The sequence below is a fragment of the Pseudophryne corroboree genome, unplaced genomic scaffold, assembly GCF_028390025.1.
Source record: "Pseudophryne corroboree isolate aPseCor3 unplaced genomic scaffold, aPseCor3.hap2 scaffold_121, whole genome shotgun sequence".
Classification (NCBI taxonomy): Eukaryota; Metazoa; Chordata; class Amphibia; order Anura; family Myobatrachidae; genus Pseudophryne; species Pseudophryne corroboree.
In genome coordinates, this window is record NW_026967835.1 from 527,078 (window position 1) to 544,840 (window position 17,763).

Consider the following 17,763-nt stretch of genomic DNA (forward strand, 5'->3'; position numbering starts at 1 on the left):
AAGAAATCTGCTTGAATGCTTCAGGGGATGGGGCATGGCCAACATGAGCCCCACACCAAAAGAGGGTGGAGGTGTTTAATGCGAACTAGGGGTCATCCAAGCACCGCAAAAGGCCGCCATGCCCTGCACGCCCCTTTTCTCTTTTCATATGCAGACGAGGGTTGAAGCCAACTTTGACCCACTGCTTGGATGACATCACCATATGCAAATCCATCTGCGGCAGGCCTTCCCCCAGGAATGCTTGCACTAGTTGTTGCATTTGATTTGTTGTTTGGGGGTGCTTCAGTATTAGGCAGCCTTCTGCCCTCCCATGTTCATCTGAAAATATATGTTCTCCCTGCAGTTGTTGTCCCCAGATGAGAGTTCCCTTGTGTTGCCTCAGTTAAATCTCCTTTACTTGACAGAGATGTGCATGAGCAGCGGCCCTCCCCAGCCCTATTCCAAATCATACTTATTTTGCATAGGAGATACCATGGTCATGAAGATTTTTCTCCCAGGGTGAGGTTTATTCATTGCATTTTGGGTATGCTGACCCCTGTGATTTCCCCAAATGTGGGAAACTTGACTGCATTATTTGTGGTAGTGGGAGGCTGTGTTTGTGATTTCTTCTGGTCAGCTCTGGTAAAAGTCAGATTTCTTTGTCTCAGATTTTCCTTTAGCCTTGTTCTTCTTTCGAGAGTTCCCTTGTGCTGCCTCAGTTGGATCTCCTTCACTTTACAGGGGGGTACCCGAGCAGCGACCCTCCCCAGCTCTAGCCCAACTCCTACTTACCTGCCAGGTGAGATACTATGATCATGAAGGTGCTTCTCCCAGGGCAAGGCTCACCCATTGTACTCTGGGTGTGCTGCTCCTGCGATTTCCCCAAATGTGGGAAACTTGACTGCATAATTTGTGTTTCCCCTGGTTGGCTCTCGTATAATTCAGATCTCTTTGTCTCAGGTCTCTCTCCAGCCTAGTTTGCTGTCTGTTTCCACTTCTCTTTTCTTCAGCCGCTCCCTTCTATACCCTTGTGCACTATCCTGACTTCTCCTCCCGTCTGCTTACTTTGTGCCTTCCAATGCACAATGCAAACTACAGGTAGTGCTGCAGGGCCCACACCCTTTTACTTGCCTTACAGAGCAGCTCTGGAGCTGTTACAGTGGCCAGCTGCTGCAAGAAATCAGCTTGAATGCTTCAGGGGCTGGGGCATAGCCAACATGAGCCCCACACCGAAGGAGGGTGGAGGTGTTTAATGCAAACTAGGGGTCAGTCAAGCGCCGCAAAAGGCCACCATGCCCTGCACGCCCCTTTTCTGTTTTTATATGCAGACGAGGGTTGAAGCCACCTTTGACCCACTGCTTGGATGACATCACCATATGCAAATCCATCTGCGGCAGGCCTTCCCCCAGGAATGCTTGCACTAGTTGTTGCATTTGGTTTGTTGTTTGGGGGTGCTTCAGTATTAGGCAGCCTTCTGCTCCACCCTCCTTTGGTGTGGGGCTCATGTTGGCCCTGTCCCATCCCCTGAAGCATTCAAGCAGATTTCTTGCAGCAGCTGGGCACTGTAACAGCTCCAGAGACGCTCTGTAAGGCAAGTAAAAGGGTGTGGGCCCTGCAGCACTACCTGTAGTTTGCATTGTGCATTGGAAGGCACAAAGTAAGCAGACGGGAGGAGAAGTCAGGATAGTGCACAAGGGTATAGAAGGGAGCGGCTGAAGAAAAGAGAAGTGGAAACAGACAGCAAACTAGGCTGGAGAGAGATCTGAGACAAAGAGATCTGAATTATACGAGAGCCGACCAGGGGAAACACAAATTATGCAGTCAAGTTTCCCACATTTGGGGAAATCGCAGGGGCAGCACACCCAGAGTGCAATGGGTGAGCCTTGCCCTGGGAGAAGCACCTTCATGATCATAGTATCTCACCTGGCAGGTAAGTAGGAGTTGGGCTAGAGCTAGGGAGGGTCGCTGCTCGGGCACCCCCCTGTTAAGTGAAGGAGATCCAACTGAGGCAGCACAAGGGAACTCTCGAAAGAAGAACAAGGCTAAAGGAAAATCTGAAACAAAGAAATCTGACTTTTACCAGAGCTGACCAGAAGAAATCACAAACACAGCCTCCCACTACCACAAATAATGCAGTCGAGTTTCCCACATTTGGGGAAATCACAGGGGTCAGCATACCCAAAATGCAATGAATGAACCTCACCCTGGGAGAAAAATCTTCATGACCATGGTATCTCCTATGCAAAATAAGTATGATTTGGAAGAGGGCTGGGGAGGGCCGCTGCTCATGCACATCTCTGTCAAGTAAAGGAGATTCAACTGAGGCAGCACAAGGGAACTCTCATCTTGGGACAACAACTGCAGGGAGAACATATATTTTCAGATGAACATGGGAGGGCAGAAGGCTGCCTAATACTGAAGCACCCCCAAACAACAAACCAAATGCAACAACTAGTGCAAGCATTCCTGGGGGAAGGCCTGCCGCAGATGGATTTGCATATGGTGATGTCATCCAAGCAGTTGGTCAAAGTTGGCTTCAACCCTCGTCTGCATATGAAAAGAGAAAAGGGGCGTGCAGGGCATGGTGGCCTTTTGCGGCACTTGGCTGACCCCTAGTTTGCATTAAACACCTCCACCCTCCTTTGGTGTGGGGCTCATGTTGGCTATGCCCCAGCCCCTGAAGCATTCAAGCTGAATTCTTGCAGCAGCTGGGCACTGTAACAGCTCCAGAGCTGCTCTGTAAGGCAAGTAAAAGGGTGTGGGCCCTGCAGCACTACCTGTAGTTCGCATTGTGCGTTGGAAGGCACAAAGTAAGCAGACAGGAGGAGAAGTCAGGATAGTGCGCAAGGGCATAGAAGGGAGCGGCTCAAGAAAAGAGAAGTGGAAACAGACAGCAAACTAGGCTGGAGAGAGACCTGAGACAAAGAGATCTGAATTATACGAGAGCCGACCAGGGGAAACACAAATTATGCAGTCAAGTTTCCCACATTTGGGGAAATCGCAGGAGCAGCACACCCAGAGTGCAATGGGTGAGCCTTGCCCTGGGAGAAGCACCTTCATGATCATAGTATCTCACCTGGCAGGTAAGTAGGAGTTGGGCTAGAGCTGGGGAGGGTCGCTGCTCGGGTACCCCCCTGTAAAGTGAAGGAGATCCAACTGAGGCAGCACAAGGGAACTCTCGAAAGAAGAACAAGGCTAGAGGAAAATCTGAGACAAAGAAATCTGACTTTTACCAGAGCTGACCAGAGGAAAGCACAAACACAGTCCCCCACTACCACAAATAATGCAGTCAAGTTTCCCACATTTGGGGAAATCACAGAGGTCAGCATACCCAAAATGCAATGAATGAACCTCACCCTGGGAGAACAATCTTCATGACCATGGTATCTCCTATGCAAAATAAGTATGATTTGGAATAGGGCTGGGAAGGGCCGCTGCTCATGCACATCTCTGTCAAGTAAAGGAGATTCAACAGAGGCAGCACAAGGGAACTCTCATCTGGGGACAACAACTGCAGGGAGAACACATATTTTCAGATGAACATGGGAGGGCAGAAGGCTGCCTAATACTGAAGCACCCCCAAACAACAAACCAAATGCAACAACTAGTGCAAGCATTCCTGGGGGAAGTTCTGCAGAAGATGGATTTGCATACGGTGATGTCATCCAAGCAGTGGGTCAAAGTTGGCTTCAACCCTCATCTGCATATGAAAAGAGAAAAGGGGCGTGCAGGGCATGGCGGCCTTTTGCGGTGCTTGGATGACCCCTAGTTCGCATTAAACACCTCCACCCTCCTTCGGTGTGGGGCTCATGTTGGCTATGCCCCAGCCCCTGAAGCATTCAAGCTGATTTCTTGCAGCAGCTGGGCACTGTAACAGCTCCAGAGCTGCTCTGTAAGGCAAGTAAAAGGGTGTGGGCCCTGCAGCACTACCTGTAGTTTGCATTGTGCATTGGAAGGCACAAAGTAAGCAGATGGGAGGAGAAGTCAGGATAGTGCACAAGGGTATAGAAGGGAGCGGCTGAAGAAAAGAGAAGTGGAAACAGACAGAAAACTAGGCTGGAGAGAGACCTGAGACAAAGAGATCTGAATTATACGTGAGCCGACCAGGGGAAACACAAATTATGCAGTCAAGATTCCCACATTTGGGGAAATCGCAGGAGCATCACACCCAGAGTACAATGGGTGAGCCTTGCCCTGGGAGAAGCACCTTCATGATCATAGTATCTCACCTGGCAGGTAAGTAGGAGTTGGGCTAGAGCTGGGGAGGGTCGCTGCTCGGGTACCCCCCTGTAAAGTGAAGGAGATCCAACTGAGGCAGCACAAGGGAACTCTCGAAAGAAGAACAAGGCTAAAGGAAAATCTGAGACAAAGAAATCTGACTTTTACCAGAGCTGACCAGAGGAAAGCACAAACACAGTCTCCCACTACCACAAATAATGCAGTCAAGTTTCCGACATTTGGGGAAATCACAGGGGTCAGCATACCCAAAATGCAATGAATGAACCTCACCCTGGGAGAAAAATCTTCATGACCATGGTATCTCCTATGCAAAATAAGTATGATTTGGAATAGGGCTGGGGAGGGCCGCTGCTCATGCACATCTCTGTCAAGTAAAGGAGATTCAACTGAGGCAGCACAAGGGAACTCTCATCTTGGGACAACAACTGCAGGGAGAACATATATTTTCAGATGAACATGGGAGGGCAGAAGGCTGCCTAATACTGAAGCACCCCCAAACAACAAACCAAATGCAACAACTAGTGCAAGCATTCCTGGGGGAAGGCCTGCCGCAGATGGATTTGCATATGGTGATGTCATCCAAGCAGTGGGTCAAAGTTGGCTTCAACCCTCGTCTGCATATGAAAAGAGAAAAGGGGCGTGCAGGGCATGGTGGCCTTTTGCGGCGCTTGGCTGACCCCTAGTTTGCATAAAACACCTCCACCCTCCTTTGGTGTGGGGCTCATGTTGGCTATGCCCCAGCCCCTGAAGCATTCAAGCTGATTTCTTGCAGCAGCTGGGCACTGTAACAGCTCCAGAGCTGCTCTGTAAGGCAAGTAAAAGGGTGTGGGCCCTGCAGCACTACCTGTAGTTCGCATTGTGCATTGGAAGGCACAAAGTAAGCAGACGGGAGGAGAAGTCAGGATAGTGCACAAGGGTATAGAAGGGAGCGGCTGAAGAAAAGAGAAGTGGAAACAGACAGCAAACTAGGCTGGAGAGAGACCTGAGACAAAGAGATCTGAATTATACGAGAGCCGACCAGGGGAAACACAAATTATGCAGTCAAGTTTCCCACATTTGGGGAAATCGCAGGGGCAGCACACCCAGAGTGCAATGGGTGAGCCTTGCCCTGGGAGAAGCACCTTCATGATCATAGTATCTCACCTGGCAGGTAAGTAGGAGTTGGGCTAGAGCTGGGGAGGGTCGCTGTTCGGGTTCCCCCCTGTGAAGTGAAGGAGATCCAACTGAGGCAGCACCAGGGAACTCTCGAAAGAAGAACAAGGCTAGAGGAAGATCTGAGACAAAGAAATCTGACTTTTACCAGAGCTGACCAGAGGAAAGCACAAACACAGTCCCCCACTACCACAAATAATGCAGTCGAGTTTCCCACATTTGGGAAAATCACAGGGGTCAGCATACCCAGAATGCAATGAATGAACCTCACCCTGGGAGAACAATCTTCATGACCATGGTATCTCCTATGCAAAATAAGTATGATTTGGGATAGGGCTGGTGAGGGCCGCTGCTCAGGCACATCTCTGTCAAGCAAAGGAGATTCAACTGAGGCAGCACAAGGGAACTCTCATCTGGGGACAACAACTGCAGGGAGACCACATCTTTTCAGATGAACATGGGAGGGCGGAAGGCTGCCTAATACTGAAGCACCATCAAATATCAAACCATATGCAACAACTAGTACAAGCACTCCTGGGGGAAGGTCTGCAGCAGACGGATTTGCATACGGTGATGTCATCCAAGCAGTGGGCCAAAGTTGGCTGGAACCCTCATCTGCATATAAAAAGAGAAAAGGGGCATGCAGGGCATGGCGGCCTTTTGCAGTGCTTGGATGACCCCTAGTTCGCATTAAACACCCCCACCCTCCTTTGGTGTGGGGCTCATGTTGGCCATGCCCCATCCCCTGAAGCATTCAAGCTGATTTCTTGCAGCAGCTGGGCACTGTAACAGCTCCAGAGCTGCTCTGTAAGGCAAGTAAAAGGGTGTGGGCCCTGAAGCACTACCTGTAGTTTGCATTGTGCATTGGAAGGCACAAAGTAAGCAGACGGGAGGAGAAGTCAGGATAGTGCACAAGGGTATAGAAGGGAGCGGCTGAAGAAAAGAGAAGTGGAAACAGACAGCAAACTAGGCTGGAGAGAGACCTGAGACAAAGAGATCTGAATTATACGAGAGCCGACCAAGGGAAACACAAATTATGCAGTCAAGTTTCCCACATTTGGGGAAATCGCAGGGGCAGCACACCCAGAGTGCAATGGGTGAGCCTTTCCCTGGGAGAAGCACCTTCATGATCATAGTATCTCACCTGGCAGGTAAGTAGGAGTTGGGCTAGAGCTGGGGAGGGTCGCTGCTCGGGTACCCCCCTGTAAAGTGAAGGAGATCCAACTGAGGCAGCACAAGGGAACTCTCGAAAGAAGAACAAGGCTAGAGGAAAATCTGAGACAAAGAAATCTGACTTTTACCAGAGCTGACCAGAGGAAAGCACAAACACAGTCCCCCACTACCACAAATAATGCAGTCAAGTTTCCCACATTTGGGGAAATCACAGGGGTCAGCATACCCAAAATGCAATGAATGAACCTCAACCTGGGAGAACAATCTTCATGACCATGGTATCTCCTATGCAAAATAAGTATGATTTGGAATAGGGCTGGGGAGGGCCGCTGCTCATGCACATCTCTGTCAAGTAAAGGAGATTCAACTGAGGCAGCACAAGGGAACTCTCATCTGGGGACAACAACTGCAGGGAGAACACATATTTTCAGATGAACATGGGAGGGCAGAAGGCTGCCTAATACTGAAGCACCCCCAAACAACAAACCAAATGCAACAACTAGTGCAAGCATTCCTGGGGGAAGTTCTGCAGAAGACGGATTTGCATACGGTGATGTCATCCAAGCAGTGGGTCAAAGTTGGCTTCAACCCTCATCTGCATATGAAAAGAGAAAATGGGCGTGCAGGGCATGGCGGCCTTTTGCGGTGCTTGGATGACCCCTAGTTCGCATTAAACACCTCCACCCTCCTTTGGTGTGGGGCTCATGTTGGCCATGCCCCATCCCCTGAAGCATTCAAGCTGATTTCTTGCAGCAGCTGGGCACTGTAACAGCTCCAGAGCTGCTCTGTAAGGCAAGTAAAAGGGTGTGGGCCCTGCAGCACTTCCTGTAGTTTGCATTGTGCATTGGAAGGCACAAAGTAAGCAGACTGGAGGAGAAGTCAGGATAGTGCACAAGGGTATAGAAGGGAGCGGCTGAAGAAAAGAGAAGTGGAAACAGACAGCAAACTAGGCTGGAGAGAGACCTGAGACAAAGAGATCTGAATTATACGAGAGCCGACCAGGGGAAACACAAATTATGCAGTCAAGTTTCCCACTTTTGGGGAAATCGCAGGGGCAGCACACCCAGAGTGCAATGGGTGAGCCTTGCCCTGGGAGAAACACCTTCATGATCATAGTATCTCACCTGGCAGGTAAGTAGGAGTTGGGCTAGAGCTGGGGAGGGTCGCTGCTCGGGTTCCCCCCTGTGAAGTGAAGGAGATCCAACTGAGGCAGCACCAGGGAACTCTCGAAAGAAGAACAAGGCTAGAGGAAGATCTGAGACAAAGAAATCTGACTTTTACCAGAGCTGACCAGAGGAAAGCACAAACACAGTCCCCCACTACCACAAATAATGCAGTCGAGTTTCCCACATTTGGGAAAATCACAGGGGTCAGCATACCCAGAATGCAATGAATGAACCTCACCCTGGGAGAACAATCTTCATGACCATGGTATCTCCTATGCAAAATAAGTATGATTTGGGATAGGGCTGGTGAGGGCCGCTGCTCAGGCACATCTCTGTCAAGTAAAGGAGATTCAACTGAGGCAGCACAAGGGAACTCTCATCTGGGGACAACAACTGCAGGGAGACCACATCTTTTCAGATGAACATGGGAGGGCGGAAGGCTGCCTAATACTGAAGCACCATCAAATATCAAACCATATGCAACAACTAGTACAAGCACTCTTGGGGGAAGGTCTGCAGCAGACGGATTTGCATATGGTGATGTTATCCAAGCAGTGGGCCAAAGTTGACTGGAACCCTCATCTGCATATGAAAAGAGAAAAGGGGCATGCAGGGCATGGCGGCCTTTTGCAGTGCTTGGATGACCCCTAGTTCGCATTAAACACCCCCACCCTCCTTTGGTGTGGGGCTCATGTTGGCCATGCCCCATCCCCTGAAGCATTCAAGCTGATTTCTTGCAGCAGCTGGGCACTGTAACAGCTCCAGAGCTGTTCTGTAAGGCAAGTAAAAGAGTGTGGGCCCTGCAGCACCACCTGTTGTTCGCATTGTGCGTTGGAAGGCACAAATTAAGCAGACGGGAGGAGAAGTCAGGATAGTGCGCAAGGGCATTCTTTTCTCTTAGTCCGGGGGCAAGGCTTCAAAATGGGGTCTGCAACGGAGGAGACACAGGGGGCGTGGTCACAGCAGCTTTTCTCTACAGTCTGCACCAGCAGGAGCCTACACCATTTTTTATGATCACGCTGAACTGCAGTGCGACTGCAATTACAGCATGGTCAAGAAGGGAGGCGTCATGCTGGGTGGCCATGCCCTGTCACTGTGCAGGAGCCAGCACCGCTCACACACTAGTCCCCGGGTGCAGCCCCCAACCCCCGGGACTCCCGGAGCAACAAAATGTAGATTCAGGCCACCAGGCCACGCCCCTACCTATGAAACCATGCCTCCTTTTTACCATTGCGCTGTTTATCTGCGCGCACTGCATTACAATCTCCCTCGCCACCTCTCTGGGTCTCACCAGTGATAGTGACACCTCTGCCATGCTTGTAGCAGCTGGTCCTAAGATCTACGCCTCAAGCCCTGAGTGTTTGCCCTTGTGACTTGTTGATCATCATAGCGAAGCAGATGCTTACAGAAAACTGCAGGGGCTTAGACTGAAAATAAAAAAATTGATGGGTATAAGGTAGAGAGGAGCGGGTTCGGTTCTCCGAGAACCGAATTCCCCACGAACTCCACGTGGTTAACACTGGTCCGAGGCAGGCTCGGTTGTTCCCGCCTGACTCGGAAAACCTGAACAAGGGAAAATGTCATCATCCCGCTGTCGGATTCTCGCGAGATTCGGATTCCATATAAAGAGCTGCGCGTTGCTGCCATTTTTACTCGTGCATTGAAGAGAGAGCGGAGAGGACGTGGCTATGTTCTCTCAGTGGAAATCTCAATATCAGTGCTCAGTATCAGTGGTTACTTATTGCTGCTCAGTAATACTAGTAGTGTGTCTCTCCTGCTCAGTGTCAGTTCTCAGTAGTATCCTCATCAGTGCTCAGTATCACTGCTCATTGTCTTGTGCTGCATTGTGGTGCTCAGCATACTACAGTACATTACTAATAGTCCAGTGCTGCATCTTGCTGCTCAGTGTCAGTTCTAGTATCCTCATCAGTGCTCACTATCACTGCTCATTGCATTGTGGTGTTCTGTATACTACAGTAACATAGTAATATAGTATATATAGAGGAGCGGGTTCGGTTCTCCGAGAACCGAATTCCCGACGAACTCCACGTGGTTTACACTGGTCCGAGGCAGGCTCGGTTGTTCCCGCCTGACTCGGAAAACCTGAACAAGGGAAAATGTCATCATCCCGCTGTCGGATTCTCGCGAGATTCGGATTCCATATAAAGAGCTGCGCGTTGCCGCCATTTTTACTCGTGCATTGAAGAGAGAGCGGAGAGGACGTGGCTATGTTCTCTCAGTGGAAATCTCCATATCAGTGCTCAGTATCAGTGGTTACTTATTGCTGCTCAGTAATACTAGTAGTGTGTCTCTCCTGCTCAGTGTCAGTTCTCAGTAGTATCCTCATCAGTGCTCAGTATCACTGCTCATTGTCTTGTGCTGCATTGTGGTGCTCAGCATACTACAGTACATTACTAATAGTCCAGTGCTGCATCTTGCTGCTCAGTGTCAGTTTTAGTATCCTCATCAGTGCTCACTATCACTGCTCATTACATTGTGGTGTTCTGTATACTACAGTAACATAGTAATATAGTAACATATAGTAACATAGTTTTTGAGGTTGAATAGAGGCAAATTGCCCATCGTGTTCAACCTGTTTTAAGTTGTGATGATTCTACATACTTGCTGAATAATGTTTTATGACTAGTTAGCTACTATAACTCATGTTACCCCCGGATTAACCATGTTGATATTTTAAGTATTATAACCTTGGATAGCTTTTTCATTCAGAAATGTATCCATTCCATTTTTAAATCCAATTACAGAGTCCGCCATTACCACCTTCCCTGGCAGGGAATTCCACATCCTGATTGCCCTAACAGTGAAGATCATAGTATCTCACCTGGCAGGTAAGTAGGAGTTGGGCTAGAGCTGTGGAGGATTGCTGCTCGGGCACCCCCTGTCAAGTGAAGGAGATCCAACTGAGGCAGCACAAGGGAACTCTCGAAAGAAGAACAAGGCTAGAGGAAGATCTGAGACAAAGAAATCTGACTTTTACCAGAGCTGACCAGAGGAAAGCACAAACACAGTCCCCCACTACCACAAATAATGCAGTCGAGTTTCCCACATTTGGGGAAATCACAGGGGTCAGCATACCCAGAATGCAATGAATGAACCTCACCCTGGGAGAACAATCTTCATGACCATGGTATCTCCTATGCAAAATAAGTATGATTTGGGATAGGGCTGGGGAGGGCCGCTGCTCAGGCACATCTCTGTCAAGTAAAGGAGATTCAACTGAGGCAGCACAAGGGAACTCTCATCTGGGGACAACAACTGCAGGGAGAACACATATTTTCAGATGAACATGGGAGGGCAGAAGGCTGCCTAATACTGAAGCACCCCCAAAAAACAAACCAAATGCAACTACTAGTGCAAGCATTCCTGGGGGAAGGCCTGCAGCAGATGGATTTGCATATGGTGATGTCATCCAAGCAGTGGGTCAAAGTTGGCTTCAACCCTCGTCTGCATATGAAAATAAAAAAGGGGTGTGCAGGGCATGGCGGCCTTTTGCGGCGCTTGGATGACCCCTAGTTCGCATTAAACACCTCCACCCTCCTTCGGTGTGGGGCTCATGTTGGCTATGCCCAAGCCCCTGAAGCATTCAAGCTGATTTCTTGCAGCAGCTGGGCACTGTAACAGCTCCAGAGCTGCTCTGTAAAGCAAGTAAAAGGGTGTGGGCCCTGCAGCACTACCTGTATTTTGCATTGTGCGTTGGAAGGCACAAAGTAAGCAGACGGGGAAGTCAGGATAGTGCACAAGGGCATAGAAGGGAGCGGCTCAAGAAAAGAGAAGTGGAAACAGGCAGCAAACTAGGCTGGAGAGGGACCTGAGACAAAGAGATCTAAATTATATGAGAGCCGACCAGGGGAAACACAAATTATGCAGTCAAGTGTCCCACATTTGGGGAAATCGCAGGAGCAGCACACCCAGAGTGCAATGGGTGAGCCTTGCCCTGGGAGAAGCACCTTCATGATCATAGTATCTCACCTGGCAGGTAAGTAGGAGTTGGGCTAGAGCTGGGGAGGGTTGCTGCTCGGGTACCCCCCTGTCAAGTGAAGGAGATCCAACTGAGGCAGCACAAGGGAACTCTCGAAAGAAGAACAAGGCTAGAGGAAAATCTGAGACAAAGAAATCTGACTTTTACCAGAGCTGACCAGAGGAAAGCACAAACACAGTCCCCCACTACCACAAATAATGCAGTCGAGTTTCCCACATTTGGGGAAATCACAGGGGTCAGCATACCCAAAATGCAATGAATGAACCTCACCCTCGGAGAACAATCTTCATGACCATGGTATCTCCTATGCAAAATAAGTATGATTTGGGATAGGGCTGGGGAGGGCCGCTGCTCAGGCACATCTCTGTCAAGTAAAGGAGATTCAACTGAGGCAGCACAAGGGAACTCCCATCTGGGGACAACAACTGCAGGGAGAACACATATTTTCAGATGAACATGGGAGGGCAGAAGGCTGCCTAATACTGAAGCACCCCCAAACAACAAACCAAATGCAACAACTAGTACAAGCATTCCTGGGGGAAGTTCTGCAGAAGACGGATTTGCATACGGTGATGTCATCCAAGCAGTGGGCCAAAGTTGGCTGGAACCCTCATCTGCATATGAAAAGAGAAAAGGGGTATGCAGGGCATGGCGGCCTTTTGCGGCGTTTGATGACCCTTAGTTCGCATTAAACACCCCCACCCTCCTTCGGTGTGGGGCTCATGTTGGCTATGCCCCAGCCCCTGAAGCATTCAAGCTGATTTCTTGCAGCAGCTTGGCACTGTAACAGCTCCAGAGCTGCTCTGTACGGCAAGTAAAAGGGTGTGGGCCCTGCAGCACTACCTGTAGTTTGCATTGTGCATTGGAAGGCACTTAAGAAAAGAGAAGTGGAAACAGACAGCAAACTAGGCTGGAGAGAGACCTGAGACAAAGAGATCTGAAGTATACGAGAGCCGACCAGGGGAAACACAAATTATGCAGTCAAGTTTCCCACATTTGGGGAAATCGCAGGAGCAGCACACCCAGAGTGCAATGGGTGAGCCTTGCCCTGGGAGAAGCACCTACGTGATCATAGTATCTCACCTGGCAGGTAAGTAGGAGTTGGGCTAGAACTGGGGAGGGTCGCTGCTCGGGTACCCCCCTGTCAAGTGAAGGAGATCCAACTGAGGCAGCACAAGGGAATTCTCGAAAGAAGAACAAGGCTAGAGGAAGATCTGAGACAAAGAAATCTGACTTTTACCAGAGCTGACCAGAGGAAAACACAAACACAGTCCCCCACTACCACAAATAATGCTGTCGAGTTTCCCACATTTGGGGAAATCACAGGGGTCAGCATACCCAGAATGCAATGAATGAACCTCACACTGGGAGAATAATCTTCATGACCATGGTATCTCCTATGCAAAATAAGTATGATTTGGGATAGGGCTGGGGAGGGCCGCTGCTCAGGCACATCTCTGTCAATTAAAGGAGATTCAACTGAGGCAGCATAAGGGAACTCTCACTGGGGACAACAACTGCAGGGAGAACACATATTTTCAGATGAACATGGGAGGGCAGAAGGCTGCCTAATACTGAAGCACCCCCAAACAACAAACCAAATGCAACAACTAGTGCAAGCATTCCTGGGGGAAGGCCTGCAGCAGATGGATTTGCATATGGTGATGTCATCCAAGCAGTGGGTCAAAGTTGGCTTCAACCCTTGTCTGCATATGAAAAGAGAAAAGGGGCGTGCAGGGCATGGCGGCCTTTTGCGGCGCTTGGATGACCCCTAGTTCGCATTAAACACCTCCACCCTCCTTCGGTGTGGGGCTCATGTTGGCTATGCCCCAGCCCCTGAAGCATTCAAGCTGATTTCTTGCAGTAGCTGGGCACTGTAACAGCTCCAGAGCTGCTCTGTACGGCAAGTAAAAGGGTGTGGGCCCTGCAGCACTACCTGTAGTTTGCATTGTGCATTGGAAGGCACAAAGTAAGCAGACGGGAGAAGTAAGGATAGTGCGCAAGGCCATAGAATGGAGCGGCTTAAGAAAAGAGAAGTGGAAACAGACAGCAAACTAGGCTGGAGAGAGACCTGAGACAAAGAGATCTGAATTATACGAGAGCCGACCAGGGGAAACACAAATTATGCAGTCAAGTTTCCCACATTTGGGGAAATCGCAGGAGCAGCACACCCAGAGTGCAATGGGTGAGCCTTGCCCTGGGAGAAGCACCTACGTGATCATAGTATCTCACCTGGCAGGTAAGTAGGAGTTGGGCTAGAGCTGGGGAGGGTCGCTGCTCGGGTACCCCCCTGTCAAGTGAAGGAGATCCAACTGAGGCAGCACAAGGGAATTCTCGAAAGAAGAACAAGGCTAGAGGAAGATCTGAGACAAAGAAATCTGACTTTTACCAGAGCTGACCAGAGGAAAACACAAACACAGTCCCCCACTACCACAAATAATGCTGTCGAGTTTCCCACATTTGGGGAAATCACAGGGGTCAGCATACCCAGAATGCAATGAATGAACCTCACACTGGGAGAATAATCTTCATGACCATGGTATCTCCTATGCAAAATAAGTATGATTTGGGATAGGGCTGGGGAGGGCCGCTGCTCAGGCACATCTCTGTCAAGTAAAGGAGATTCAACTGAGGCAGCATAAGGGAACTCTCATCTGGGGACAACAACTGCAGGGAGAACACATATTTTCAGATGAACATGGGAGGGCAGAAGGCTGCCTAATACTGAAGCACCCCCAAACAACAAACCAAATGCAACAACTATGCAAGCATTCCTGGGGGAAGGCCTGCAGCAGATGGATTTGCATATGGTGATGTCATCCAAGCAGTGGGTCAAAGTTGGCTTCAACCCTCGTCTGCATATGAAAAGAGAAAAGGGGCGTGCAGGGCATGGCGGCCTTTTGCGGCGCTTGGATGACCCCTAGTTCGCATTAAACACCTCCATTCTCCTTCGGTGTGGGGCTCATGTTGGCTATGCCCCAGCCCCTGAAGCATTCAAGCTGATTTCTTGCAGTAGCTGGGCACTGTAACAGCTCCAGAGCTGCTCTGTACGGCAAGTAAAAGGGTGTGGGCCCTGCAGCACTACCTGTAGTTTGCATTGTGTATTGGAAGGCACAAAGTAAGCAGACGGGAGAAGTAAGGATAGTGCGCAAGGCCATAGAATGGAGCGGCTTAAGAAAAGAGAAGTGGAAACAGACAGCAAACTAGGCTGGAGAGAGACCTGAGACAAAGAGATCTGAATTATACGAGAGCCGACCAGGGGAAACACAAATTATGCAGTCAAGTTTCCCACATTTGGGGAAATCGCAGGGGCAGCACATCCAGAGTGCAATGGGTGAGCCTTGCCCTGGGAGAAGCACCTTCATGATTATAGTATCTCACCTGGCAGGTAAGTAGAAGTTGGGCTAGAGCTGGGGAGGGTCGCTGCTCGGGCACACCCCTGTCAAGTGAAGGAGATCCAACTGAGGCAGCACAAGGGAACTCTCGAAAGAAGAACAAGGCTAGAGGAAGATCTGAAACAAATAAATCTGACTTTTACCAGAGCTGACCAGAGGAAAGCACAAACACAGTCCCCCACTACCACAAATAATGCAGTTGAGTTTCCCACATTTGGGGAAATCACAGGGGTCAGCATACCCAGAATGCAATGAATGAACCTCACCCTGGGAGAACAATCTTCAAGACCATGGTCTCTCCTATGCAAAATAAGTATGATTTGGGATAGGGCTGGGGAGGGCCGCTGCTCAGGCGCATCTCTGTCAAGTAAAGGAGATTCAACTGAGGCAGCACAAGGGAACTCTCATCTGGGGACAACAACTGCAGGGAGAACACATATTTTCAGATGAACATGGGAGGGCAGAAGGCTGCCTAATACTGAAGCACCCCCAAACAACAAACCAAATGCAACAACTAGTGCAAGCATTCCTGGGGGAAGGCCTGCAGCAGATGGATTTGCATATGGTGATGCCATCCAAGCAGTGGGTCAAAGTTGGCTTCAACCCTCGTCTGCATATGAAAAGAGAAAAGGGGCGTGCAGGGCATGGCGGCCTTTTGCGGCACTTGGCTGACCCCTAGTTCGCATTACACACCTCCACCCTCCTTCGGTGTGGGGCTCATGTTGGCTATGCCCCAGCCCCTGAAGCATTCAAGCTGATTTCTTGCAGCAGCTGGGCACTGTAACTGCTCCAGAGCTGCTCTGTACGGCAAGTAAAAGGGTGTGGGCCCTGCAGCACTACCTGTAGTTTGCATTGTGCGTTGGAAGGCACGAAGTAAGCAGACGGGAGAAGTCAGGATAGTGCGCAAGGGCATAGAAGGGAGCAGCTCAAGAAAAGAGAAGTGGAAACAGACAGCAAACTAGGCTGGAGAGAGACCTGAGACAAAGAGATCTGAATTATAGGAGAGCCGACCAAGGGAAACACAAATTATGCAGTCAAGTTTCCCACATTTGGGGAAATCGCAGGGGCAGCACAACCAGAGTGCAATGGGTGAGCCTTGCCCTGGGAGAAGCACCTTCATGATCATAGTATCTCACCTGGCAGGTAAGTAGGAGTTGGGCTAGAGCTGGGGAGGGTCGCTGCTCGGGTACCCCCCTGTCAAGTGAAAGAGATCCAACTGAGGCAGCACAAGGGAACTCTCGAAAGAAGAACAAGGCTAGAGGAAGATCTGAGATAAAGAAATCTGATTTTTACCAGAGCTGACCAGAGGAAAGCACAAACACAGTCCCCCACTACCACAAATAATGCAGTCGAGTTTCCCACATTTGGGGAAATCACAGGGGTCAGCATACCCAGAATGCAATGAATGAACCTCACACTGGGAGAACAATCTTCATGACCATGGTATCGCCTATGCAAAATAAGTATGATTTGGGATAGGGCTGGGGAGGGCCGCTGCTCAGGCACATCTCTGTCAAGTAAAGGAGATTCAACTGAGGCAGCACAAGGGAACTCTCATCTGGGGACAACAACTGCAGGGAGAACACATATTTTCAGATGAACATGGGAGGGCAGAAGGCTGCCTAATACTGAAGCACCCCCAAACAACAAACCAAATGCAACAACTAGTGCAAGCATTCCTGGGGGAAGGCCTGCAGCAGATGGATTTGCATATGGTGATGTCATCCAAACAGTGGGTCAAAGTTGGCTTCAACCCTCGTCTGCATATGAAAAGAGACAAGGGGCGTGCAGGGCATGGCGGCCTTTTGCGGCGCTTGGATGACCCCTAGTTCGCATTACACACCTCCACCCTCCTTCGGTGTGGGGCTCATGTTGGCTATGCCCCAGCCCCTGAAGCATTCAAGCTGATTTCTTGCAGCAGCTGGGCACTGTAACTGCTCCAGAGACGCTCTGTAAGGCAAGTAAAAGGGTGTGGGCCCTGCAGCACTACCTGTAGTTTGCATTGTGCGTTGGAAGGCACGAAGTAAGCAGACGGGAGAAGTCAGGATAGTGCGCAAGGGCATAGAAGGGAGCGGCTCAAGAAAAGAGAAGTGGAAACAGACAGCAAACTAGGCTGGAGAGAGACCTGAGACAAAGAGATCTGAATTATACGAGAGCCGACCAGGGGAAACACAAATTATGCAGTCAAGTTTCCCACATTTGGGGAAATCGCAGAAGCAGCACACCCAGAGTGCAATGGGTGAGCCTTGCCCTGGGAGAAGCACCTTCATGATCATAGTATCTCACCTGGCAGGTAAGTAGGAGTTGGGCTAGAGCTGGGGAGGGTCGCTGCTCGAGCATCCCCCTGTCAAGTAAAGGAGATTCAACTGAGTCAGCACAAAGGAACTCTCATCTGGGGACAACAACTGCAGGGAGAACACATATTTTCAGATAAAAATCTTGGTCATGCTCTGGTTTCTCTTCAGAACGAACAAATCTTTCGCCTTTTACTAAAGATTTCCGTGGAGAGGAGCAAAACCGAGTTTTATCTCAATTTTTGCATGCCCCATCTTTTTGGGGTTTCTTTTATCGGTTTAAAGATAGAATGAGTGTGCTTTAATGTAAGCTCATTTGCATAGAAATGACAGTAAATGTTTGTTTCTTTTCAAACAGAACTTTC

General features: G+C 49.7%; 24 non-coding genes and 3 pseudogenes across 24 annotated transcripts; 3 read left to right on the forward strand and 24 right to left on the reverse strand.

The window, feature by feature from the left end:
• Positions 1 to 447: 447 nt before the first annotated feature.
• Positions 448 to 611, forward strand: LOC134992276 (U1 spliceosomal RNA). Its single transcript, XR_010196458.1, has one exon. It is a non-coding gene; the product is annotated as a U1 spliceosomal RNA (small nuclear RNA).
• A 152-nt stretch (positions 612 to 763) lies between these two features.
• Positions 764 to 926, forward strand: LOC134992480 (U1 spliceosomal RNA). Its single transcript, XR_010196640.1, has one exon. It is a non-coding gene; the product is annotated as a U1 spliceosomal RNA (small nuclear RNA).
• Positions 927 to 1,754: 828 nt separating this feature from the next.
• Positions 1,755 to 1,917, reverse strand: LOC134992388 (U1 spliceosomal RNA). Its single transcript, XR_010196561.1, has one exon. It is a non-coding gene; the product is annotated as a U1 spliceosomal RNA (small nuclear RNA).
• A 152-nt stretch (positions 1,918 to 2,069) lies between these two features.
• Positions 2,070 to 2,233, reverse strand: LOC134992279 (U1 spliceosomal RNA). Its single transcript, XR_010196461.1, has one exon. It is a non-coding gene; the product is annotated as a U1 spliceosomal RNA (small nuclear RNA).
• Positions 2,234 to 2,907: 674 nt separating this feature from the next.
• Positions 2,908 to 3,070, reverse strand: LOC134992416 (U1 spliceosomal RNA). The gene has a single exon (XR_010196588.1). It is a non-coding gene; the product is annotated as a U1 spliceosomal RNA (small nuclear RNA).
• Positions 3,071 to 3,222: 152 nt separating this feature from the next.
• Positions 3,223 to 3,386, reverse strand: LOC134992198 (U1 spliceosomal RNA). The gene has a single exon (XR_010196384.1). It is a non-coding gene; the product is annotated as a U1 spliceosomal RNA (small nuclear RNA).
• Positions 3,387 to 4,071: 685 nt separating this feature from the next.
• LOC134991927 (U1 spliceosomal RNA) lies at positions 4,072 to 4,223 on the reverse strand (annotated as a pseudogene).
• A 152-nt stretch (positions 4,224 to 4,375) lies between these two features.
• On the reverse strand, positions 4,376 to 4,539 carry LOC134992328 (U1 spliceosomal RNA). Its single transcript, XR_010196507.1, has one exon. It is a non-coding gene; the product is annotated as a U1 spliceosomal RNA (small nuclear RNA).
• A 674-nt stretch (positions 4,540 to 5,213) lies between these two features.
• LOC134992389 (U1 spliceosomal RNA) lies at positions 5,214 to 5,376 on the reverse strand. Its single transcript, XR_010196562.1, has one exon. It is a non-coding gene; the product is annotated as a U1 spliceosomal RNA (small nuclear RNA).
• Positions 5,377 to 5,528: 152 nt separating this feature from the next.
• Positions 5,529 to 5,692, reverse strand: LOC134992497 (U1 spliceosomal RNA). Its single transcript, XR_010196656.1, has one exon. It is a non-coding gene; the product is annotated as a U1 spliceosomal RNA (small nuclear RNA).
• Positions 5,693 to 6,366: 674 nt separating this feature from the next.
• Positions 6,367 to 6,529, reverse strand: LOC134992431 (U1 spliceosomal RNA). Its single transcript, XR_010196603.1, has one exon. It is a non-coding gene; the product is annotated as a U1 spliceosomal RNA (small nuclear RNA).
• Positions 6,530 to 6,681: 152 nt separating this feature from the next.
• LOC134992230 (U1 spliceosomal RNA) lies at positions 6,682 to 6,845 on the reverse strand. The gene has a single exon (XR_010196415.1). It is a non-coding gene; the product is annotated as a U1 spliceosomal RNA (small nuclear RNA).
• A 674-nt stretch (positions 6,846 to 7,519) lies between these two features.
• On the reverse strand, positions 7,520 to 7,682 carry LOC134992361 (U1 spliceosomal RNA). Its single transcript, XR_010196533.1, has one exon. It is a non-coding gene; the product is annotated as a U1 spliceosomal RNA (small nuclear RNA).
• A 152-nt stretch (positions 7,683 to 7,834) lies between these two features.
• Positions 7,835 to 7,998, reverse strand: LOC134992508 (U1 spliceosomal RNA). Its single transcript, XR_010196667.1, has one exon. It is a non-coding gene; the product is annotated as a U1 spliceosomal RNA (small nuclear RNA).
• Positions 7,999 to 10,717: 2,719 nt separating this feature from the next.
• On the reverse strand, positions 10,718 to 10,881 carry LOC134992345 (U1 spliceosomal RNA). The gene has a single exon (XR_010196521.1). It is a non-coding gene; the product is annotated as a U1 spliceosomal RNA (small nuclear RNA).
• A 691-nt stretch (positions 10,882 to 11,572) lies between these two features.
• LOC134992526 (U1 spliceosomal RNA) lies at positions 11,573 to 11,714 on the reverse strand (annotated as a pseudogene).
• Positions 11,715 to 11,866: 152 nt separating this feature from the next.
• Positions 11,867 to 12,030, reverse strand: LOC134992089 (U1 spliceosomal RNA). Its single transcript, XR_010196282.1, has one exon. It is a non-coding gene; the product is annotated as a U1 spliceosomal RNA (small nuclear RNA).
• Positions 12,031 to 12,644: 614 nt separating this feature from the next.
• On the reverse strand, positions 12,645 to 12,807 carry LOC134992515 (U1 spliceosomal RNA). The gene has a single exon (XR_010196673.1). It is a non-coding gene; the product is annotated as a U1 spliceosomal RNA (small nuclear RNA).
• A 152-nt stretch (positions 12,808 to 12,959) lies between these two features.
• LOC134992316 (U1 spliceosomal RNA) lies at positions 12,960 to 13,123 on the reverse strand. Its single transcript, XR_010196496.1, has one exon. It is a non-coding gene; the product is annotated as a U1 spliceosomal RNA (small nuclear RNA).
• Positions 13,124 to 13,793: 670 nt separating this feature from the next.
• Positions 13,794 to 13,956, reverse strand: LOC134992504 (U1 spliceosomal RNA). Its single transcript, XR_010196663.1, has one exon. It is a non-coding gene; the product is annotated as a U1 spliceosomal RNA (small nuclear RNA).
• Positions 13,957 to 14,108: 152 nt separating this feature from the next.
• On the reverse strand, positions 14,109 to 14,272 carry LOC134992317 (U1 spliceosomal RNA). Its single transcript, XR_010196497.1, has one exon. It is a non-coding gene; the product is annotated as a U1 spliceosomal RNA (small nuclear RNA).
• Positions 14,273 to 14,942: 670 nt separating this feature from the next.
• On the reverse strand, positions 14,943 to 15,105 carry LOC134992576 (U1 spliceosomal RNA). Its single transcript, XR_010196720.1, has one exon. It is a non-coding gene; the product is annotated as a U1 spliceosomal RNA (small nuclear RNA).
• Positions 15,106 to 15,257: 152 nt separating this feature from the next.
• Positions 15,258 to 15,421, reverse strand: LOC134992092 (U1 spliceosomal RNA). Its single transcript, XR_010196285.1, has one exon. It is a non-coding gene; the product is annotated as a U1 spliceosomal RNA (small nuclear RNA).
• Positions 15,422 to 16,100: 679 nt separating this feature from the next.
• Positions 16,101 to 16,255, reverse strand: LOC134992541 (U1 spliceosomal RNA; annotated as a pseudogene).
• A 152-nt stretch (positions 16,256 to 16,407) lies between these two features.
• Positions 16,408 to 16,571, reverse strand: LOC134992257 (U1 spliceosomal RNA). Its single transcript, XR_010196441.1, has one exon. It is a non-coding gene; the product is annotated as a U1 spliceosomal RNA (small nuclear RNA).
• Positions 16,572 to 17,242: 671 nt separating this feature from the next.
• On the reverse strand, positions 17,243 to 17,405 carry LOC134992493 (U1 spliceosomal RNA). The gene has a single exon (XR_010196652.1). It is a non-coding gene; the product is annotated as a U1 spliceosomal RNA (small nuclear RNA).
• A 144-nt stretch (positions 17,406 to 17,549) lies between these two features.
• Positions 17,550 to 17,665, forward strand: LOC134991985 (U5 spliceosomal RNA). Its single transcript, XR_010196184.1, has one exon. It is a non-coding gene; the product is annotated as a U5 spliceosomal RNA (small nuclear RNA).
• The last annotated feature ends 98 nt before the right edge of the window (positions 17,666 to 17,763 follow it).